This window comes from Falco punctatus (genome assembly GCF_963210335.1).
Source record: "Falco punctatus genome assembly, chromosome: 16".
Lineage (NCBI taxonomy): Eukaryota > Metazoa > Chordata > Aves > Falconiformes > Falconidae > Falco > Falco punctatus.
Window position 1 is genome coordinate 1 of NC_137596.1, and position 5,597 is coordinate 5,597.

Genomic DNA, 5,597 nt, shown 5'->3' on the forward strand with positions numbered 1-5,597 from the left:
CCTGGGACCAGTAGAACCCAACTGGGAGCCCCAAAACGGAACTGGGACCAGTAGAACCCAACTGGGAGCCCCAAAACCCAACCGGTAGCCCCAAAACCCAACCGGTAGCCCCAAAACCCAACCAGGAGCCCCAAAACCCAACCGGGAGACCCCACCCCCTACCTGGGACCAGTAGAACCCAACTGGGAACCCCAAAACGCAACTGGGACCAGTAGAACGCAACCGGGAGACCCAAAACCCAACTGGGAGCCCCCACCCCCTACCTGGAACCAGTAGAACACAACTGGGAGCCCCAAAACGGAACTGGGACCAGTAGAACCCAACCGGGAGGCCCAAAACCCAACCGGGAGCCCCAAAACCCAACCGGGAGCCCCAAAACCCAACCGGGAGCCCCAAAACCCAACCGGGAGCCCCAAAACCCAACCGGGAGCCCCAAAACCCAACTGGGAGCCCCCACCACTTACCTGGGACCAGTAGAACCAAACCGGGAGCCCCAAAACCCAACTGGGACCAGTAGAACCAAACCGGGAGCCCCAAAACCCAACTGGGAGCCCCAAAAGCCAACTGGGAACCTCAAAAGCCAACTGGGAGCCCCACAACCCAACCGGGAGCCCCACAACCCAACCGGGAGCCCCACAACCCAACCGGGAGCCCCACAACCCAACCGGGAGCCCCACAACCCAACCGGGAGCCCCACAACCCAACCGGGAGCCCCACAACCCAACTGGGAGCCCCAAAAGCCAACTGGGAGCCCCAAAAGCCAACTGGGAGACCCAAAAGCCAACTGGGAGACCCAAAAGCCAACTGGGAGCCCCAAAAGCCAACTGGGAGACCCAAAAGCCAACTGGGAGACCCAAAAGCCAACTGGGAGACCCACCCCCTACCTGGAACCAGTAGAACCCAGCCGGGAGCCCCAAAACCCAACTGGGAGACCCAATATCCAACTGGGAGACCCCACCCCCTACCTGGGACCAGTAGAACCCAACTGGGAACCCCAAAACGCAACTGGGACCAGTAGAACCCAACCGGGAGCCCCAAAACCCAACCGGGAGCCCCAAAACCCAACCGGGAGCCCCAAAACCCAACCGGGAGCCCCAAAACCCAACTGGGAGACCCCACCCCCTACCTGGGACCAGTAGAACCCGACTGGGAGCCCCAAAACGGAACTGGGACCAGTAGAACCCAACCGGGAGCCCCAAAACCCAACCGGGAGCCCCAAAACCCAACCGGGAGCCCCAAAACCCAACCGGGAGCCCCAAAACCCAACTGGGACCAGTGGAAACCTACCGGGAGAATCAAACCCCAACTGGGACCAGTAGAACCCACCTGGGATCCCCCACCCCCTACCTGGGACCAGTAGAACCCAACCGGGAGCCCCAAAACCCAACCGGGAGCCCCAAAACCCAACTGGGAACAGTAGAACCCAACCGGGAGCCCCAAAACCCAACTGGGAACAGTAGAACCCAACCGGGAGCCCCAAAACCCAACCGGGAGCCCCAAAACCCAACCGGGAGCCCCAAAACCCAACCGGGAGCCCCAAAACCCAACCGGGAGCCCCAAAACCCAACCGGGAGCCCCAAAACCCAACCGGGAGCCCCCACCCCTGACCTGGGACCAGTAGAACCCAACCGGGAGCCCCAAAACCCAACTGGGACCAGGAAAACTCAACAGGGACCAGTAGACAACAACTGGGAGCCCCCACCCCCTACCTGGGACCAGTAGACAACAACTGGGAGCCCCCACCCCCTACCTGGGACCAGTAGACAACAACTGGGAGCCCCCACCCCCTACCTGGGACCAGTAGACAACAACTGGGAGCCCCCACCCCCTACCTGGGACCAGTAGACAACAACTGGGAGCACCCACCCCCTACCGGGACCAGTAGACAACAACTGGGAGCCCCCACCCCCTACCTGGGACCAGTAGACAACAACTGGGAGCCCCCACCCCCTACCTGGGACCAGTAGACAACAACTGGGAGCCCCCACCCCCTACCTGGGACCAGTAGACAACAACTGGGAGCCCCCACCCCCTACCTGGGACCAGTAGACAACAACTGGGAGCCCCCACCCCCTACCTGGGACCAGTAGACAACAACTGGGAGTCCTCACCCCCTACCTGGGACCAGTAGACAACAACTGGGAGCCTCAAAACCCAACCGGGACCAGTACAACCCAACCGGGACCAGTACAACCCAACCGGGACCAGTACAACCCAACCGGGACCAGTACAACCCAACCGGGACCAGTACAACCCAACCGGGACCAGTACAACCCAACCGGGACCAGTACAACCCAACCGGGACCAGTACAACCCAACCGGGACCAGTACAACCCAACCGGGACCAGTACAACCCAACCGGGACCCCCACAACCCAACCGGGACCCCCACAACCCAACCGGGACCCCCACAACCCAACCGGGACCCCCACAACCCAACCGGGACCCCCACAACCCAACCGGGACCCCCACAACCCAACCGGGACCCCCACAACCCAACCGGGACCCCCACAACCCAACCGGGAGCCCCACAACCCAACCGGGAGCCCCAAAACCCCTACCTGGGACCACTAGAACCCAACCGGGAGCCCCAAAACCCCCTACCTGGGACCGGTAGAATCCAACCGGGAGCCCCCACCCCCTACCTGGGACCGGTAGAATCCAACCGGGAGCCCCCACCCTCTACCTGGGACCGGTAGAATCCAACCGGGAGCCCCCACCCCCTACCTGGGACCGGCAGAACCCAACCGGGAGCCCCAAAACCCAACCAGGGAGCCCCAAAACCCAACCAGGGAGCCCCAAAACCCAACCAGGGAGCCCCAAAACCCAACCAGGGAGCCCCCATCCCCTACCTCGGATCAGTCGATCCCAACCGGGAGCCCCAAAACCCAACCGTGACCAATAGATCCCAACCGGGAGCCCCAAAACCCAACCGTGACCAATAGATCCCAACCGGGAGCCCCAAAACCCAACCGGGAGCCCCCACCCTTTACCTGGGACCAGTAGAACCCAACTGGTAGCCAACCCAACGTAACCCTAACCCCTAACCCCACCCCCCCAACCCTAACCCTAAGAGGCCCCAGGAAAGAGCGCCCGGCCCCAAGAAAGAGCGCCCAGCCCCAGGCACCCCAAGAGGCCTAACCCCAAGAAAGAGCGCCCGGCCCCAGGCACCCCAAGAGGCCTAACCCCAAGAAAGAGCGCCCGGCCCCAGGCACCCCAAGAGGCCTAACCCCAAGAAAGAGCGCCCGGCCCCAGGCACCCCAAGAGGCCTAACCCCAAGAAAGAGCGCCCGGCCCCAGGCACCCCAAGAGGCCTAACCCCAAGAAAGAGCGCCCGGCCCCAGGCACCCCAAGAGGCCTAACCCCAAGAAACAGCGTCCGGCCCCAGGCACCCCAAGAGGCCTATCCCCAAGAAAGAGCGTCCGGCCCCAGGCACCCCAAGAGGCCTATCCCCAAGAAACAGCGTCCGGCCCCAGGCACCCCAAGAGGCCTATCCCCAAGAAACAGCGTCCGGCCCCAGGCACCCCAAGAGGCCTAACCCCAAGAGCGTCCAGCCCAGCCACCCCAGCCCCAGCCACCCCAGCCCCAGCCACCCCAGCCCCAGCCACCCCAGCCCCAGCCACCCCAGCCCCAGCCACCCCAGCCCCAGCCACCCCAGCCCCAGCCACCCCAGCCCCAGCCACCCCAGCCCCAGCCACAGCCCTAACGACCCTGAGTCTGAGTCCTACCCTGACCCTAACCCCAAACCCGAACCGCCTAACCCCGAACGTGAACCCTCTAACCCTAACCCCAACCTAACCCTCAAACCCTCTAACCCTAACCTCACCCTAACCCTATGAAGCGTCTAACCCTAACACTAGCCCTAACCCTTAAACCTAAGGAGCGTCTAACACTAACCCTAACCTTAACCCTCTAACCCTAACCCTCCGTACCAAAAAGCGTTCACGTGGCTCAAGCGTTTAAATCCTTTGTGTCCGATTGCTTTAAAAGTCGGGTGGTTCTTTCTGTCCATGCTCCCACCCCATTACGGAGGGAGAAGCATCAGCACAGGGAACCTGTGGCACATTGGGGGTGTGGGGGGTGGGTGGTCCTACAGATAAGCCACAGTGATTGCTGTTACTAAAGGAGAATTTCACACAGACATGTGTACCACTAGGCTTGCTTTAGTCACAACTCAGAGCTGAGCCACCACGCCAGTGAATGGCAGAGAACAAAGGGATATAGCACAGCTTACATACACTTACCACATCATTAGTCAACGTATGAGATTTTTAGAAGTTTCCTTTGGTCCCGCCAGTTCTGCAAATCCATCACCTGACTCTGTTCCAGTCTCTGCCTCGGTTCCAAGCTCCTCCTCAGATCGTGATCTTCTTCCAGCCTGCTTTAACTCACACACTCCTTCAAGCGCACTCAAGTCTTTGAACCAGCACTTCCTATTCACATATACTAATTTTTCTAAAAACACTTGCATTTGAGAGCACCTGTGTACACAAACTGATCATCATTTCTCTGTTCTCCCACTGATTAACTTGACTGGGTTTTAAACCAGCCTTGGATTAGGGCTGCACTAGGGACGAGGCCTGGTTCTGCCACTTAGCTGCTTTAGCACTTTAAATTTCTTAATTCAAAATACATCTTCTTTAACAGGCAATAACAGAACAATTAACAATGGTTTGGTCACTGCTGATGACAATTATTATTTCTACTGTATATTGCTATATGTCATATTTATGAAACTAGGATTTGCCAGAAGAAAAATGTTTTATTTCATGCCCACAGATGAGCTCACTGAGACAGCGTCTCACCTTTTTAATGACTACATCTGCCTATTAAAAGCTTCCTCTCTCCTTCCCAAGATTCCTCCTTTGGGTTTTTTTTATTATAATTAGTATTTGAATTGTTCATTGCAATACTTTTTGGATGTCATCTCTATATACAATATTTAAAATTATTTCAATGCTGACTCACTGAAACTAAATCATGAACACCTAAGTGGAGCAAGGGGAAAAGGAAAGGTTTCTTTGACCTTATGTTCTTATAATCTCTCAGAAAATAATGTAATCAGATCATACCAGCTAAACACAAACACAGTAATAATAGTCAGTGTGGATACGCAAAAACAGCAAGACAACAAAAAGCTTTAGTCTTGCTTCCAGTAATAACCTGAGCATATTACTTCTACAAGCAATCTAAAACTTTTTTGCTTGTTCTTTGCCTGTACAGAATAACAATTCATCTAGTTTTCTACCTTCTATTTTCTCTTTTTGATTTTGTTCCCTTTATTATCTTGATGAGATGTTAGGTACTAGGCAAGTACCTAACATTTTACAAATAATTCCCTTTCCTTTTCCATTTTTCATGTTATCTCTAGCTGCATTTATTTGTTCTTTTACTGCTTGCCTTCTAGAGGCAGTGCAAAGGCTACAGCTCTTGTCATGGTCTTACAGACTATTAACCCCTATACCTGCATTTGGCAAAAAGGGCTGTTCAGAAATGACAGTCTTACTGGAGAGGGCTGCAAATCAATGAGGTCCCTGAACTTCTAGAAAGACAAAGCCCAGCACTGCACTCTCCCACAGGTATGAAGTCAGACTCAGGG